Source organism: Mustela erminea, chromosome 14, assembly GCF_009829155.1.
Source record: "Mustela erminea isolate mMusErm1 chromosome 14, mMusErm1.Pri, whole genome shotgun sequence".
Classification (NCBI taxonomy): domain Eukaryota; kingdom Metazoa; phylum Chordata; class Mammalia; order Carnivora; family Mustelidae; genus Mustela; species Mustela erminea.
The window spans coordinates 10,949,825-10,969,416 of NC_045627.1; the positions used below are offsets into that span (position 1 = coordinate 10,949,825).

Below are 19,592 nucleotides of genomic sequence, written 5' to 3' on the forward strand. Positions count from 1 at the left end.
TCTATCATTCACAGGAAAAGGTTTGGCACAATACTGTAATATATGGATCAGAGGCAGGGAGTGTTATAAAAGAAAATCTAGGAGGTAGCTGGCTGGCTCAGTTAAAAAAGAATGTGACTCTTGATCTCAGATACATGAGTATAAGCCCCACACTGGGTATAGAGGTCACTTAAAATAAATAAATAAATAAATAGAACTTAAAAAGAAACTCCAATATCAACTAGAAGTAACAGATGTTATGATTTTTAATATGTTGAAAATATTTTTCAATTTTTCACTTAATATTAGAAGTAACTAAGATCTCCTTAGGCATTATTTCCCTCTCATGCTCTGAAAACTCCTATCTTACAAAAAAATCTACTTATTATGGAAAAATCAATATACCAGGGAACATGTCAAAGCAAAAAAAAAAAAAAATGTTTACAAGAAAACAGCAAAGAATTAAACTCCTATCAGCCATTTGATATATGTGTTTAGGGATGTGTGTGTATATGTGTTTTATCCCATATATCTATGGGATAAAAAACTAGTATGATTTTAGGTATGAAAATAGCTCTTTTAAATTGAATCTACTCTCTACACCATGTCATCAGGAGATACAAATTAAAATAACAACGAGATATCTACCTCCACACACTGATTAGAATGGCCAAAACCAAGTACAGTGACACCACCAAATGTTGATAAGGATAGAGAGCAACAGGAACTCTCATTTTCTGCTGGTGGGAATACCAAATGGTACAACAATTTTGAAAGACAGTTGGTTCGTTTCTTACAAAAGAGGATACTCTTAGTCTATGATCCAGCTCCTTGGAATTTACCCAAAACGGCTGAAAATGTATGTCTACACAAATGGATGTTTGCAGCAACTTTTGTCACAATTGCCAAAACTTAGAAGCAACCAAGTTGTCCTTCAGTTGGTGAATAAATCAGTGAGTGATGGTACATCCAGTCATGGAATTATTCAACAATAAAAAGAAATGAGCTATTAAGCCATGAAAAGATACAAAAGAAACTCAAATGCATATTATTAAGTGAAAGAAGACAATCTGAAGTGGTTATATACTGTATGATTTCACCTATATGACCTTCTGGAAAAGGCGAAACAGTGGACACAGTAAAATCATCAGTGGCTTCCAGAAATTAGGAGCACGGCAAGGTATGCGTGGGTAGAGCATAGAGGGTGTGATACTATAATGATAGATACACATAATCATCTATTTGTCTGAATATACAGAATGTACAATAAATACCAAGAGTGAATCATAATGTGAACTATGGACTTTCCATGATTAACAACATGTCAGTGTAGGTTCACCAATTGTTAACAAATATACCACTCTGGTGGGGAATGTTGATAGTGGAGTAGGTTATGCATTCTGGGGGGCAGGGGAGTATTTGGAAAATCTCTTCTCTGAGGAGAAAACCTTTCTTCTCAATTTTGCTGTTAACCTAAAACTCTAAAACACAAAGTCTCAATTTTTAAAAATTGAGTCTACCATGTTTAATGCTAGCTAGTTATCTATAGCAATGTTTCCCTAAAATTCAGCTGAACATGGTTTTCTTTTTATTATTCTGGCCAATGAGTGAAAAAGTATCTAGCAGTCACATGAAAATTATACCTATTGTTTTATAAATGTTGAACCTATCTTAAGCAGATACATAGTGGTAGTTTGTGAGGGTTTGTAAAATGATATGTATTTTTGACATTTACTTGCTTAATTTAAAATCCAAAGTGAAAATTTAAAAGATGTTAAATTATGAACTTCACCTATTTTCATACGGTGCAAGAAATATTTAAAGAAATGTCTGGGTGCTTCTTTACTTAAATGGTTTTTTATCCTATTTAATTGTTATTAAATGCTTAATAAAAAAAGAGGTAGTAAGATGGCAAAACCCATGTGCAGGCAGTTTGGGAAAACATAAAAGAATTACCATTGAGTTGTTAGAGGAGAAAAACAATGATAACAAAGATGAACAGAAAACTGTGACAGAAGGGGAAAAATAATTAAATGCAAAGAGAAGAAAAATGCAATCAGACAAACCAGATAAAAACACCAGATACAAAAAAAATCAACACATTGTCAGAAGTGTAAAAGAGCAAAGCACAGAAAATATGTGCCATACACTTGAGTTCTGCAGTGTAAAATGATAGGGCAAGAGTTAAACATATTAAGAAAGTATTGGTATGTAACAATCACATCCTGGTTTTACAGCATATGTTATATTCGGTATGAGTACGAAGTCACAGCTAGCTTTTTTGATCTAGTTTGAAGCTAATCTTAATTGGATTGAAATAAATCACCCATAATGACTTAAGAATCATGTATTAAAACCTTACTCACCAGATTCAAGTCAGTTTAATAAGTATCTGTCATCTTACACATTGTATTCAAGGATGATGGGTTTTAAGTCACTTTGTTAATTTCCTTCTTACACAGAGCCAACCCCATGAGCATTTTGCAGGCCTACAGATACAAACCACTAGGTTTATTTAGTTGAGAGTGCTGTTAGATACACAAAATGCTGGAGATACTGAATGTGTATTTTCAAAGGCAAACTTAAGAAATAGTAGTATCAATGTGCCTTAAATTGAATCAGGATCCATGACAATGTTTTTGCTCTTGGATCTAGTAATTAGATTTCAGGAAATTTAAAAAAAGATTTCCTAAGAAAACAACCCAAAACTCAGTGGGAAGAATTCAGGGTACAAAATCCTTGTTATAATATACATTTATAAGAGTGAAACACATGAAAAATCATCAGCACCTAGTAACAGGACAACAGCTAAGAAGACCATCTTGCATCTTTCAAATAGGGTATTATTCAGCCACTAAAAATGACAAATGTTAGTAACATGGAGAACCCCATCATATAAAGCTAACTGGGAAACACTATACGTAATATACGTAAATACACATGTAATATGCAGGGGAAAAGGCATAACACAACAATCTTGAAAGAAATTTCTTAAAAAGATTTTATTTATTTGTTTGACAGAGAGAGACACACCGAGAGAGGGAACACAAGCAGGGAAAGTGGGAGAGGGAGAAAGAAGCAGGCTTCTCATTGAGCAGGCAGCCCAATGCAGAGCTCGATCCCATGACCCCAGGATCATGACCCAAGACAAAGGCAGATGCTTAATGACCGAGCCACCCAGGTGCCCTTCTACCAAGTATTCTTATGACTAAATTTTCAAGCATCTCTCCAAGTTTTCCTTTGTTTTATTCAACATGTATTTATGGAATGTTTGCTATGTATTGTGCCCTTCTCCATATGCATTTCACTTATACTTCCAAAGTGCGAGTCTCCTGACATTTCCTACTGAACACAAGGACTTCATCTTTTTTCTTTAAAGTACTGTCTGTAATGATTTCTGACTCCTTGTCAAATCACGACCAGGTCATATGTTGCATTCTGAAATATCACTTCATACTGTGCCAAAGATTGGAACTATTAATCACTTATGTAAAATAATCTACTACCATTTCTGAAATGGAAAACACTGAACTTTTGCTCCTATGTCTGCCACTCTAAGAGAAGTGTCAGACTGCAGTGGGTTCGGAAAACAGGAGGCTCCTCCTTTCTTGTTGCTGGCAGTCGCCACTGCCCTCCTTTCTTGGACAGCGGCGTTGTGGTGCATCGAAGTTAATCATTACCCGCCTTCCCTCACTGCACCTTTCAGAGCCTGCGTTTGGAGGGTCAGAGGCACAGATGGTACAAGGGGTACGGGGAGGGAGGAGGCCACTTCTGAGGGTGGTGAACGCTCCTTCTTCACATGTGTGATGCAAGAACAATGGCACTCAATTTTACAAATCTGTTCCTGTGGCCACCACCAATTTCATAAGCTTATCTGGACACGTTACACTGTGAAACAAATCCAGTGATCAAGGACCCTCAAGGACTAATTTCCTGGGCATGGTTTGGCCTTTTGTTCTTAGATTTTTCTCCTGTATATGACAGCATGGATCGTTCCCTCTTTCTTATGACGTTCTTCCTTTGAACAAAACCATCCTCTCCTGGTTTTCATCTAGTCCTTTCTGGATGCAGTTTCTCAGGCTCCTTCTACCATTCCTTTTAGTGTTGGTGTTTCTCAAGCTTCTGTCCTGTCTCAGCCTCTTCAGAGGTTTTCTGCTTGCCAGTGCAAGTCCACAGTCCCACTGTGCACTTTCCCCTACCCTGCTCTGTGCCCAAGGAAGACGACCTCTGTGGACTCTCCAAGCATTTCCCTGGCCTTTGGTTTCACTGTGGATTTGGCCAATGGGAGGCCAATTTTCAGATGGTGGGAGTGGAGGGAGGTGTGTATCTCCCCAGCCTCTTTTCCTGCCCGGCGACTTGTGGCAGTGGCCGAGTTTCTCTACAAGTACAATTAGGCAACTCTCTCCTATAGCCACATCGACAGATTTCAGTTCTGCTTGTCCACATTCTGTGTTCCTTCCCTTTGCCTCTCCACACCTAAGAGTGATAGCGGCTCTCTGCTGTTGCTAGTCACAGCATGTTTTATCAACCCAGTTGGTTTCCTTAACCTGCCCATATATGAACCATCTTATCATCAAATGCTCCTTGATTACTCCATTTGAGTATGATACCTCCTTCCTGCTGGGATCTTGACTAATACTCCATCTTGTTCTCTCTCAGCTTTGATGACTGCCATAGGGGGTAGTGACTTTAAATTACCACCACCCAATCTATTTCCAAGGTATTCTAGGTATTCTAAGTATTCTAAAATAACATCTAGGTATTCTAAAATAACATCAGATTAACAGAGCCTAAATTAAACCCAACCCCTTCACTGACATCTGCCTGCCCCATCATCTCCCTACCCATTTCTCAGTCCATAATTTTCATTTTGTAGACTGATGATTGTCTACCCACCTGCATAATCTAGAAAACTGGAAATTATCTTCCAGTCCTCACTCTCTCTGGCCTATTATCAAGTACTTTCAGTTTTCTTTCCTACATAGGTCTTTTTTATTTTTTAAGATTTTATTTTATTTGACAGAGAGATCACCAGTAGGCAGAGAGGCCGGCAGAGAGACAGACAGAGAGAGAGAGAAAGAAGGCTCCCTGCTGAGCAGAGAGCCTGATGTGGGGCTCGATCTCCCAGGACCCTGAGATCATGACTTGAGCTGAAGGCAGAGGCTTAACCCACTGAGCCACCCAGGTGCCCCTCTCCTACATAGGTCTTAAGCCCCCTTCCTTTCTATCTGCATGGCTTCTACTTCAGTCCAAAGTCCATCTTCATTATGCTGTGCAGGCATCCCTGTTATCTCCCACCAAGGGGCTGTGATCAGTTTGAGGAAAAAGACAATTGCTTGCTATTGTCGCCAGTAAGAGCATTTCTTGAATGAGTGAATAAGGTGCAAAATAAGATATCAATAAGAGAATTTTCACTTTTTCCCATGGGTCTTACAAACAGTTCCAAACCACCTAAACCTCTTGTGTATATGTGTGTGTGTGTGTGTGTGTGTGTGTGTGCATATGCGCGCACACACACACACACGTTTAGGAATTAATGTAATCCATTAATCTTAATTTTTTTGTTTGTTTTTAGATTCAAAGCAGTGGTGTGCTAGAAAGTAACTAACTGCCAGCTTTCTGAGGGAGAGGCCAAAGCTCTGATTTGTAGCACTTGGCAGTTTCTGTGGTGGAAATACTGTCATTATTGCCAATTTAAAGCTACCAAAGCAACATCACTGGATAGGAGAGGGCGCATCAGGCTTTCCTGAGCTGGAAAGCTGGAACACGCTGGTCCGGCATAACACTGAAAGCCATGTTTGTCAGAGGGTAGGTCAGATTACCCAACTCAGCAGGGATTTCTGAAAGAACACAATTACAAAGAATGGGGTGTTTTAAGACTCAACATGAAAAAAAAAATACAAATTAATAGTCATTTGCCAGGAAAATAATAAAAATGACAAATAAAGGTAGAGACATCAATGGAATCTGATCATCATTTGGGGACCATTTAGTTTTGTTCTATGGAAAACTTCACTCCTTTGTTTTCTTCAATTTATTTTAACTTACTCCAATAAGCATTTACCATGTGCCTATAGTTTGTGGGTCTCTGCTCCAGTGGGAACAGTGGGAGGAACCAAAAAAGAAGGTCTTTGTCCCTACTACTGATCAAGCAGAATGCCTTGCTGCTTTAGAGCTGTGACATTTCTACCTGGTGGAAAGGTGACTGAAGGCTGCTATTTCTAACTGGGAAGACCCACACAGTGGTCTTGGGAAAGTAGGTTGGAGCTGTACTTTGGTAAGAAAAATTACAACACGTTGAGAGACAGAAGAAGGGGAGACTGAGGTTAGCAAGGATACTAGGTTTTGTGTGGACACATGGTAGGCGCACTGTAAGTACTGAGTGAGTGAATGAATAAGTCAATGACTTGCTGAAGAAATGATTGAGGGAATGAAGTAAAGATAAAGGCAGAGATGTGAAAGGTCATCTGATTTGGGTTTGACCCCTTAAGGTTGCATCTTTCAGCTCCTGTCCCAGTAGAAGCAATTCAACCTTAATTCTTGTTACTCCTAAATCACTTGTAGTGAGGTTACCAACCCTTCTTCGTCCCATCATCCTACTACTCTGTCTCCATCATTAGCACTCCTGTCCAAGCCTCCGAGGGACTGCAAACATCCTCCCAGATCCTCACCCAGAATCCACTCTGGCCGTGTCCCCCTGCATCACCCATGCCGCAGCCAGAGTCAACTCTTCAAGATGCCACAATGAAAGTCTGATTCTGATTTCTGCCACCCCTTCACTGCTCATGTAAGACTTAAGACTTCTCAATGGTTTGGACTGTTCTTACAAGAAAGTCAGACCTCTATAAAGTGTCCTCTAGAGCACTAAATTGCCTGGTCCCCACTGCCTTCTGCAGGCTAACACCCACCACCCTCCACCTCATTCTCTTGGAGCGGCCCCACAGCCTTCTTTCAAATCATCACGTTGTGTCCGCAACACCGTTCTATGTGGTAAGAATCCTTCCCCCTCCTCTTGTCACCGCATTGCACATAACACTCTGTCCTCTGCGACTAGGTCAGACGCTGTCTTAGAGCTCCATGTACCTCTCCTTTGTGGAATTTATCACAGCTACAAATGTGTACTTACTGTCATGACTGTTTGATTAATGCTGATCTCTCCCACTAGCCTGTACGTTCCAGAGGGAGAGGCTATCTCTGTTTTTACTCAAGTGCTTGGCACCAAATAGCTGTTTAATAGGTGTTCGTTGAATGAATGAATGAAATGACATGCTCATTTCAATCTCCACATCTTTAAAGATTGTTCCCATTCCTGAAGATACTTCACCCGTGCCCCACCCCATGTCCTGCCATGGACACAAATCTAAATTTTCATCCATGCCCACCTCAAAAACCATTATTTAAGTCAACAAACAGTCATGAGCGAATTCTTATGTTCCAGGTCCTGGGTTATAAGGACATGAACTACACGGTTACATAAGATCCTCTCAACTCCCCTAGGAACACCTGGTCTACCCAGAAGGATACACCAGCAACTGCCATATTATGTGGAAGGAACACCAATATAGATAGGGCTGAAATCTATGGATGCCTCGTAGAGAAACAGGTTAACAGCATCTGGATATTCAATGCAGCTTCACAACGGAAGAGACATTTGGCCTGAAGTTTTAAAGCTTTCTTCTTAAATGTTTTTCCATTTCTTAGAGGAGGAAAAAAAATCACAATAATATATGTGACTTTTAAACCTACTCTTCATTGGGCTTCTACACAGTACCAGTCATTCTGATCGAACCTTTTTATAAATTCTTCAATTTAATCCTACTTCATAAACTTTTCTGACTCTACACTTTTGTAACACAGTTTTATGATAACATCTCACTCAAGTATATACTGATTAACTGTTAAATAATTTCACTGAGGGTCTTGGATTCCCAAGTACTGCTCCGATACTGCTATGATCCGAGATTGTCTTTCCTCTTCACTCCCCTCTCTATCCTCCTCCACGATGCCGCCCCCCACACAGGCTAAGTGGTTAGTGCATACTTTTGGAGAAACGGAATCCAGGTGGTCTTTGAGCATACGTGGTAAGGAGCTTCTATTCCAGTCAAAATGTTCCATAAACAAGTTATCATCACCACGAGAGTTTTAACTTCTTGATTGCATAAGATTTTCTTTTAAATGCAAAAATATGAGGATCAACATCGCACACCTGCTGTACATGTATTTTTTTTTTTTGACACATGTCCTAAAAAGATGAAGAAACACTGAGGAAGAAATAAGGTGGAATTTCAATCAATTTCCCAAGATTTCTGCAGGTACAGGTGCCCTGCAGGTGAGTCTAACACACTTTGGCTCATTTTACCCTGGCTCCAGACCTTCAAGATGGACAGGCTACCTCTGTTTCACAGCTAAGAAGACCAAGAACCAAACAAAATTTAGGCGACTGTGTGGAAATCAAACTGGCGGGGCACGCACACCTTCTGATCTTGAGAGCCATTCTCTTAGTTGCAAAACTCCCATAATGCCTTATTTTATGTGATCACTGCCTTCATGTGTTACATGGTCTATATTCTTGTCAAAGGATTTCATCAACAACTTGTCATTACAAAACCTTTGCCTTCTCAATGCTGAGACTGTCTTCTGCTTTTTATTTATTTATTTATTTATTTATTTATTTATTTATTTTTAGATTGTCCTTTAAAAATAAGTATGCGAAGCTTGGCATAACACAATTGTAATCCACACTCTTCCAATGATGGTTCTGAAGAAGCAAAGGAACACAGCAAACAACAACAATGATGAAATAAAGCAAAAGATGATTTACTGACTTCGTACGGTACAAAGTCACTTTCTCAGGGTTTGGAGGGTCTAGAAGAATGAAATTACTGAACATGGTAAAAGTCTCAAACTTCAGTTGAAGTCCACTATAGGAAAAATGCAGTCTCTGTCCAAATTCTGAAATCCCAAAGCTTCCTTATGGACCTAGAGATGGTCCCTTATTTTTGCATCAAAGGAAAACATTTTGTAAAATATAAAAGAAAGGTAAACTCCCTCCTTTTGACCATGATTGGCAAGTAGCTTCTGGCTTTATTTATACCGTCTTGGCTAAGGTGTCACTGTACCTTCATCTCCCTGAATGTTATCTGTGTTATAATTTAACAATGGAGACAAGTTAGCTACAGAAGATAATTACATCTATGTGCCTTACAATTATTGTATTATGCGCGTTCCACAGTGGAATATAAATTATAATGTTCATTCTTCACAAGATAAAAAAAAAAATTAAGCGCATTCGTTAGTCCAATAAAAAATCTGGCGTCAGTATGGTGTGGTGTGGCAACGAAAACCAGAGACTGAAAAACTAGCCTAATATAGAGAAACGGACAGAGGAAGACCACATTAGAGGTGACGCATTCCACAGGATAAATTTCACACGGATGATTGGAATTTCTCAATAAAAGGGTAAGAGAACTTCATATTTCCTGAACTATGTTTTGGAGGTCAAATCAAGAATGACCAGTTTATATATTTGGAGAGCAAAGAAATTCTCTTTATAAAGAGCAAGTCGTACATACGTGAATATATGGGAAAACAATACATAAATGGGATTTTTAAAAATTTGCTGAGCATCTTAAAGGGGAGTTTTGGATTCAACAAATATTTAAATGACAGATATTAATGAGCAAAACAGTAAGCTTATATAATTAAATGCAGGTTGATAACACCTCAAGTCACTTTAATAAACGTTCAGTACCCCCCAAATAAAAGGCTAAAAACAAGGTGGCATTTTATATAAAGAAATCAGAAAATAAAATGGGCATATGAGAATACTAATTGTCACTAATGGCACAATGTTTCCAAGAATTCTTCTTTTTTCTTTTCTTTTTTTAAATTAACTAGGCTCCAGACCCAACATGGGGCTCGAACTCATGACCCAGCGATCAAGAGACACATGCCCTGCTGACTGAGCCAGCCAGGCACCAAGGAGGAATTCTTCTTTACAAGCATTCTAAACATATAGCACAGTTTTGCTCCTTTATGGTAACAAAACATACAGGATGTGTTATAGATACTTAATAAACATTTGTTGAATTATTATAGAAAGCTGGTACATCTTTAAAAAAAATCAATGAATTGGAATGCATTCTTATTCATTTCCTTTGAAAAGATGCAACTCTACCTAGCATATTTTACAGAGGTTTTATGCACTCTCTATTGACTCTTTTGCCATTTTTCCCATTAAAAACGTGAATTCTTTTTAAAAAGCAGAAAAGCTTGTCATAAATTAAAGTTATTAAATGGCCACGAGACCTATAGGTCAACTAGGAGAAGCGAAAACAATCTGCACGACAGAGCTCTGGTGCTTCAATGTTTTAACATCACAGGAGGCTTATAAAACAGTCATTTTTTTTCTTTCTTAAAAAGTAATTTTCTTACATTTCAACTTTGACCATTTGCATAAAACTTACTAACTAAATAAAATAACTGGGAAAGCTAACAGAGTCGTCCCAGAAGATTTATACTGAAATCAATACCTATTTACCTTTTTACCAGTCTCAAAAGATAGAGTGTTTTTAATAATTTTACTCAGAGCGAGGAAAAAACCTCATTAAGATTTCTTATTATGAAACTCATTTTTAGACTAAAATTTAAATGTTCCTTAATTAAAGTGTGTCGACGCTATTAAATTTACAAAAACTTAATAAATATCCAGCTCCATTGGCTTTCAACTCCGCTATAAATCAGAATCCCCTGTGAAACTTTAAGTATCCATGGAATCAAAATCTCCCAGGTAGATTCAGAACACCCCTACTTCTTTAAAGCTTCACAAGACCTTTAGGAACCCCAGTTAGGAGTCTGATCCTATCCTTTGGCATGTGTCTCCTGATACCCAAGTGTATTCCTGATGGTGTCTACTCTACAAGGTGTAGGGAAAGCAAGGATGTTGGAAATATTATATCCCCATTAAGGAGGGGAAGCACTTAGTTACAATAAAGTGAGGTAAGTGTTAGACAGAGGTAAACACGCAGAGTGCTCTGGAGCAATGATGAAGAACCCCTGAACCAAGAGGCTATGTGAGAGCTCTCACTTCTCCAAAAATGAGAAGCCTTCATACTCCCTTCTTTTGCCTACCAACCTTGCTCCTCAAGAAGCCTGAGCCAGCAAAGGAATGATTCACTCTTACCCCATGTTAGAATGTCGACCATTGGGTGGCGTATACAGTCTAATTACTAAATCGAGTCTGGGGTATGACAGGAGGACCAGAAAGTCACAGGGCTGTTAACTTCCATACAGGGGCAGGGGAATGCTCAGCCCCACTGAGATGACAGGAAGAGGCAGTGGGAGAAAGACACAAATTCAGCTGCTTTACACTCAGCCCATACGAGCTGAACTTGTTCAAGGTCCCCTCGATCAAGTGCTGTACAGCAACACCATGACGAATGACGTAATCTAGAGTGAAAGGCTGAAGTTATCTTATTTCTGATCTTTTAATACAATAAATTGCTCCCCATTTGCATTCTGATGGTTATATGTGAACATTGTTAACATTTCTTTTTATTAAATTCTGGAATTTAATAAAAGGACTCCTCACATCCAAAAGCTTTCATCATATATGATCTGGTCCTTTTAACTATCGTCCTTCAAACATCCTTCAAGCAGAGAGATAAAACTTAACAGTCTTATAAAATTTTTCCCTTGTGATTTCCTAACATTAGATCCTAAATCCAATTGTACATGTTGTTATAACTTAAAGAACAATCCAAATGTCAAGGCACATTATATCTCCACATGGTCAAAGATACAAAAAGCATAATACTCCCATTCTAACTCTTCCAAAAAAAAGTTAATCCATATGGAAAGGTTGGGTGGGAGCTCACAGGACTAAAATTTGTTTGACTCTAGTAAGTACTTACAAGAACTCTCTTGAGAGCTCGATATCTAAAGTCAGACCAAGTCAAATCCACAAATTCATTGAGGCAAGACAATGGATTAAAGAAAGAAAGAACAGATGTATGTGCCTTCAAAACCATGACGAGTCAGAGAGATGTATACCATATAGAGATCAGCAGTAATCAGGACCCTTAGACTAGAACATGGCTGTGTCTTGTCTTTCCCTTCCTCCCTTCCTGCTTTTATCCTAAGCTTCAGACAAAATGGGCCATGCAACCAGCCTCCACCCCAAATGTGGCTACCACACATCCCAGCATACGCTCTATAAACATCATTTCTGCTTCAGAAATCCTATAGATCCTTCAAGGTCTATTTCAAAGACATGTTCATGCTGAGCCCACACTGGATGTGTTCTTTCCCTCCAATGAGCTCCCATCTCATTAAAGAACAAAATCACCAACCACATCCCATGAAATAGCAGTGAGGAAACCAACCATCAAATGACTGATTATCACGGATGTTACCTTCCCTCTCAAGCACTATACTTTGTCCTACTTCAATGCCAATATCAGCATGATTTCTCCCTAAGAGACATCCAAAGGAGGAGGAAAAATACATAGGAACTTCAGCTCCTTCATCAAAAGCAAATGGATTTTTGAAATATGTTATTTCTTTAAAAATATTTTATTTATTTATTTGACAGAGAACACAAGTAGGCAGAGAGGCAGGCAGAGAGAGAGTGAGAAGCAGGCTCTGCACTGAGCAGATAGCCCGATGTGGGGCTTGATCCCAGGACCCTGGGATCACGACCCAGCCAAAGGCAGAGGCTTTACCCCACTGAGCAACCCAGGCGCCCCTGAAATAAGTTATTTTTAATAATTAAAATCTTTCAAGGTTTTCAATAAACGAAAAACATAACCATTAAAAGAAAACCACATACACAAACATCGGGGCACCTGGGTGACTCAGTTAAGTGTCTGCCTTCAGCTCGGGTCACCATCCCAGGGTTCTGGGATCCAGCCTGGTTTCAGCAAGGAGTCCGCTTCTCCCTCCCACTCTGTTCCTTCCCACCCTCACCTCCCACCCCACGCTTGGTGCGCTCTCTCTCTCTCTCTCTCTCTCATGCTCTTTCTTTCTCAAACAAATAAAATCCTAAAAAACCTACAAATGTCTCCCTAATGCACGAATTAATGGACTCAAAATCACAAATGCTTCTAAGACGCAGGTTAAAATTCAAGTAACAGAACACTGGCATGTACTAGTATGGCCCCCACACAAATATTTGATACAAACATCACGAGATGTCTGCCCACTAGCTAGACCTGATCCACAAACATCTTTCATTGGCTCATTAAAACTTTTTAATAAAAAAATATATAAAGCCACATCTAAACATCAGTAAGAGTAATGTTAAGAAACTTCAAGCATCTCTTACACATGTAACAGATCTGGCAACAGAAGGTAAACTTTGTCTTGTTGCAAAGACAGGTTCAGAGCCAGCAGTGTGTGGTCTGCAGAGGGGAGCGAGACATCTATTTGTCCAGAGTAGATTCCCTTCCGGGGGGGGGGGGGGTAAGTTTGCAAATGCACTTGACCCACTACCTCCCTGACGTAAGCAATCAGAGTTTAGCACCACTGGTTCAATGCCTAAATGTCCATATGCTTCAGGAAACGTTTATGAAAACATTTTGTTAAAAGAGCAGGCGTTATAGTCTAAAAAATCTGCTACTTAGTCTGCTTTATTTATTAAGATGTACTAGCATCCTATCTTATATAAATTTTTAACTGAGAAGCAAATGTTTGACGATGGTAAATAAAAAAATGTCGAAAAGGAAAAACAAATCTGTTACAACTGGCTATCTGCTCTCAAATAGTTACAACAAAATTCATGACCCAATTGTTTATTTTCTTCATTGCATTCATCTGTCTAGGGGTGAAAACTTGTGCTATTTCTTCAGATGGTCTTTAGTCAAAAGGGACATCTATAGAACTCAAAATTAGTATGTCCTGTCAACGTCAAAATATTAGGAATATCTAAAATAGCTGCCTTTAAGCTTAAAGAACTATGCATATATATGTGTAAAATTATGAAAAAGCAAAAAATAATTAAAACTTAATTTTATATTTCATATATTAGTTTAAAACATAATTTATGAGTATCAAGGATAATAGCCATACCACCATGAGATTTTTTTTTTTTAATTTATTTGACAGACAGAGATCACAAGTAGGCAGAGAGGCAGGCAGAGAGAGAGGAAGAAGCAGGCTCCCCACTGAGCAGAGAGCCTGATGCAGGGCTCAATCCCAGGACCCTGAGATCATGACCTGAGCCGAAGGCAGAGGCTTTAACCCACTGAGCCACCCAGGCGCCCTACCACCATGAGCTTTTAATTTATTGTTCATTAAAAAGTTAACCTTTCATCAGCTTCTATAGCAATATTTTGAAAAACTGAGTTTGGAGCAGTCTTCTTTCTCTTTTCTTCAAAGAACCAAATGGAACAAACTTAAAGTTTACCCAGAAGTGCAGACCACTTGTTCTAAAATATACTAGACTAAATTCTTTATTCTATCATGAAGTCTATGAATTTCACATCTTAAAATTTTCTCCATTCACACATTTTTTCTTTTGAAAACAGCATGTGTGAGCAACACATATTCACAGCTGAAATTGTTTTCTTTGCATCTTAGAAAGATGATGAAAAGTTCACATGCATCTTCTTTCCCCAAATTCAGAAACAGATGGTTGGGTGATTGCAAAATCACCTAGTCAGTCTGTTATTAGGCAGCCTCTGGTACCATAGGATTCTGTTCTCACAGATCTTTTTTTCATCCTACAAATGAACCCCCGAATTCCCATAAAATATAATAATGTTATAAGCTTATTCCCTTGTGCTTGCTCTTGCTCCATGAATTGCAAAACAATTTCAGCAACCACTTTCTTTCCTAATGGTTTCTCCCTCCTCCTTCTACATCAGCAGTGGTGTGACCCAGCCCCTCCTGTTCCCCAACTACACATCCTCCTATCTGATGAGAGAGTTAAAGCAGCTTATTAAATAGCAGTAAGCTGGGCTGCCAAACCATATCCCTGGGAGAGGATGAAGAGTATATATAAACCCTTCCAGAAGGTCTCCTCACCTACCAACCTGCAATGAGTCTGAAAGGTAAGGGCACAGTCCTTGTTAGATCTTACACTTCTTTATTTCAAACTCCCCCCACCACCACTGTCTTGACGTACAAACTAGAAATCCCTGAAATCATCTTCTGAAAAAAAGGAAAATATTAATTGGCAGCAAAAAGAACACATAGTTCACAACTGCTTCTGATGCCTCATAGTCATTAGTACAGATGGATGTATTTTATTAGAAAGAAGATACAAATACAATTCATTCTAGTTCCCATTCCTGACCATTTATTAAAACAATAAGATTCAAAGAAAGTGAATGAAATGTCCATCAGAGGTTCTACTCCCCACCCCAGACAACAACAATATTCTTCTACAGAGAACATTTCTATTTTGTGGAAGGGGAAATTCCTTTCCTTTCCTACACATGTCAGTGGTTATGTCCTACCCTGACAGCATATCGTCACTTGTTTGAACTTAAACTTCAGGGGAAAATGAGTGACAGGAACAGATAAATCTTAGTCTAAACTAAAACTTAGTCAAAACTAAACTATCATGTAACAAAAACCAACCTATGATCGGTGAAGACATAAAATCATATGAAGGATGATTTTATTTCCTTAAGGTGGGTAATCAGAGAGGATGCCTGCTCTGTAGTATGGTTTTAAGGATAAATGAGGTATTACAAAAGAAATACTTAACACTGTTCTAACACAGTACAAGCACATGCATTTTTTGGTAAACATTAATATAAATATAAATATATATATATATATATATATATATATAATTGCCAGTGAGTCATTCTGTAGTGGAAGGGTCATTCCTATACCTACTGACATTTCTACTACTAGCCCTTTGTTCCACAAAGGCAGAAGCTCCCAAGAAACTGATCATAAAATAAAATTTTCTATTCAATTCTACCCTATAGTCATATACAGCCTATTCAATTTCTACTCTATATATTGAAATAAGCCTCCTTGTTCTCAGCTGAACTGAATTTAAGAAAATACATGAAATTAGGCCTGCTATTTATGCTTGCCCATTTTCCTAAAAAATATGCTATGTGATCTAAATGAATTTGTCCTGTTCCAGGTTTTTTTTCCTACCTGCTTTGGAGCAAACTATAAGGTTGAGGCTGAGGTTTGCTGAATGTCCCATAACAGGGGCAACTTGGAAAGTGTATCCAAATAACATCAAACTGTTGTAAACAGTTGCCATTGGTAGATGCAACCCACGTGAATATGAAAAACTGCTTAGGTTTGTTACAATCTAAGTGAGGAAAGGGATGAATACCTTTTAAAAAAAAAGTAAGCCACTTGTGTGACTCATTGTGGAATTCTTCTTTCGATGTATGTCAAAGACAAGGACTCAGCTGTCACCACAGCAAGTGTGCTCGATACAGAATTACTTGTGAGTCGCAAAGAAGCCAAGGATTAGATGGAACAAAGAGCAGAGCAGTGATGAGGCGGGCTGGGCCCCAACACTCACTCAGACACATTTGGCTTGTCAGCTGCAGACACACACCTGTTTGCCAACGACTCACCCAACGACCCCAGGAAGTTTCACAAAGGACAAGGTCTTAGGCAAGTCTGAAACTCAAATTCCCTTTGTCAAGAACCCTCATTTCTTTTCAACAAACACTTCCCCGCCTTGGGTTTATATAATTCCGATATCGTTAATGTGATTTTAAAACCACCAAAGCAAACGTTTGCAATGGAAATCATCACGACAGAAAACAAGCTGGTGTTTACTTTTTAAAAGAAGTGTGTGTGTGTCTGTGTGTATGTGTATGTGTGTGTGTGGGTACCCTTCACACCCCAAAACCACCCTACCTGCAAAGCAACTTCTAAATCCACTCGATTTTGAGTCTCTCCATTGAACAAATTAATTAAACAGCCTGTACGAGTGAGTTCTCTATTTGACACGGCCATTTGTGCTTTTAGGTTGTACTGTTTCGTTCATCCTAATGTTAAAGCTTGTGGACTGAAGTTCACAAAAATGTAGGAAACTATAAGAAGACAATACCATTTGATTTAAATTCAGATTATGGTTCAGTTCTAACCTTTACAGAAAATGGGCCTTTCTTAGGAAAGCCAGAGAACAGGGAGGTAAGACCAGCAATGGCCAACCAGCAACCCTCAGCCAGACTGAAAAGAAGCACCTCTCTCTCCTCCAGAGAGAATCTGGTCTGATTTACCCTTGGAAGACGTCTACAGGGTGACAGATCCTTAATAACTGTAATAATTATGATTATACAAGCACTCCGCAAGGCCCTTAACCTATTCCCCTGTCATCTCCTACTCTAATCGTATCATCTCATAGAAACTAGGCGATGAGACAGGTATGATGATAATAGAAAAGTAACAATAAAACAATATATATAACAGCAAAAATAGCAGTTATTGTCTTTTGGGGGGTAATGACGTGAAAAGTCCACTAAATGCTTACACATACAGTCATTCAATCTTCTTGATAACCAGAAGAAATGAGTACAGTAATTATCCTTCTCATGCTACAGCTGATAAAATGGTGGCATTCCGAGGACAAGGGACAGTGCAGGAAGGAGGACAGAGAGGGAATCCCAAAGAGTGCAGGTAAGTGGTAGGTCTAGAGAGCAACGGGTTCTGGAAGACTCCTGAGAAGATGGAAGAGGACAGGAAGGTACAACGGGGAGGGGAGGGGAGGGGGGGGAGGGGAGGGGAGGGGGGAGGGGAGGTGAGGGGAGGGGGAAGGGGAGGGGGGAAGGGGAGAGGGGGGGGAGGGGGAGGGGAGGGGAGGGGGGGGGAGGGGAGGGGAGGGGGGAGGGGAGGTGAGGGGAGGGGGAAGGGGGGGGAAGGGGAGGGGGGGAGGGGAGGGAAAGAAGGGAAAAGAAGGAAAGGAGAACATGAGACAAGTATTAATTCTGAGAAAACAAAAAAAAATACAAAAAATGAAAATATTGTCATTCACTAAATGGTTTAGTCGTGAGTAAAATTTACAGTCAAAACACGTTAATATCGAGTACTAATAGGACCAAAATTTTAATGTGATTGTCTTGGGTATATAAGGAAGGAGATTTTCTATAGTGGGAAGTAGATTCTAAAAGCCCAAAAGCAAGACACAGAAGTCTAAGCATGGAGTTTAGAAATAAATTGGAAGTAAATAACAGGGGGGGAGAAAAAACTGGCGTAAAGAGTGGAAAATGCTTGCCTCTCAAGAGTGGGAAGCTGGGAGGCACAGGGTGCTGACGACTGCTCTGATTTAATCACAGTCTTGGGAGCCATGTGATTCTCTAAAGGACTGATGTATTACAAAAACTTCAAAACTCTTTGATGACACAGGAATGCAACAACTGTGTAAATCGTATAAAAAAACAAAACAGCGGCTCTATCTAGGCTGTCCTTTATCTCTACTGTACTTTGGTGTTGAGAACAGGCAGATTTGCCAGTCAGAACAAAGCCAGTTTAAGTACACCCACAGCCACGAGGCTGACAAACAAGACAGTAAAAAGCTGGAAGATCAAAGAAATTATACTTGGATTTTCTTATTTTGCCTCAGAAAAACATATTGGACTTCTTGACTGCTTAGAAACCCAGTATTAAGGGGCAAGAGTGTGGGAGACGTTTTACTGGAAATCCTTCTTGACAGAGAGCAGATGAGTCTAGTCTAGAGTAGAACCAGTCCTGGAGAATCAGAAGATTCCAACCAAGAGATCGTGGAGGAGGGATGCTGACTGCTTACACGAAGGAATCACATCAATGGTACTGAACTTTTGGGCAACGACAAAGGGGACTTAAGGCACAGTGAAGTGTGAGGGGACACAGAATCAATTCCACCTTCTAGAGACTGTCCTGGTAAATGATGAAGGTACACACTCTATGTGGGTGAGATTACCCCCTAGGGGGTAAAAATGGGTTCTTACAGGGCAAATAAAAGTGGAGATTGCATTGATTTCCAACTCGCCAAATGGCCACATTTTAAAAACAGATTAACAGCAAGTATATGCTATTAAATTTTCATGGATTAGATAGGATATTAGGACCAAGACAAACAAACAAGCAAAAACCAAAAAACAAACACTGAAACGGCTCCTTAGGAGGGTGATAATGAGGAAAGTCCAGATGAGAAACACTGAATTCAAAGAAAATTAACAGAAAAAGAAAGGCTGGAGAACTTTGGAATGGAAATTGGTGAAAATTGAGAAGGACCTTACAATTCTGGGAGCACAAGAGAATTTTGTGGTTAAAAAAACATAGGCAAGGTTAATATCAGCCACCTAATAACACACACCAAAACAGTCTTTAAAGTATTAGACCGGGGTGCCTGGGTGGCTCAGATGGTTAATCGGCTGCCTTCAGCCTAGGTCATGATCCCAGGGTCCTAGAATCGGGTCCCATATCAGGCTTCCTGATCAGTGGGGAGCCTGCTTCTCCCTCTGCCCCCCACCCCCGTCTCTCATGAATAAATAAAATCTCCAAAAATAAATAAATGAATAAACAAATAAATAAATAAAATTAAACGCGAGAGCCGTAAATAATTTCAAATCAGAACTGCTCTAGTACCTAGACCAATGAGCCTGTTTTAACAAAAGATATTCTTTAATTCTCCGTGAACTTCTTAA

At 39.3% G+C, this 19,592-nt stretch overlaps 1 protein-coding gene across 8 annotated transcripts in view; it reads right to left on the bottom strand.

Annotated features, from left to right (window-relative positions):
- The window catches only part of CHRM3 (cholinergic receptor muscarinic 3), a 506,787-nt gene that overhangs the window by 469,667 nt on the left and 17,528 nt on the right, over positions 1 to 19,592 (bottom strand). The window contains exon 3 of one of the 8 annotated variants that reach the window (XR_004278960.1): positions 17,554 to 17,627. The exons of the other annotated variants lie outside the window; for them this stretch is intronic. The gene's annotated coding sequence lies outside the window, so the exon portion shown is untranslated. Of the gene's footprint in view, positions 1 to 17,553; positions 17,628 to 19,592 lie in introns of those variants that run through there. 8 annotated transcript variants of the gene reach the window in all.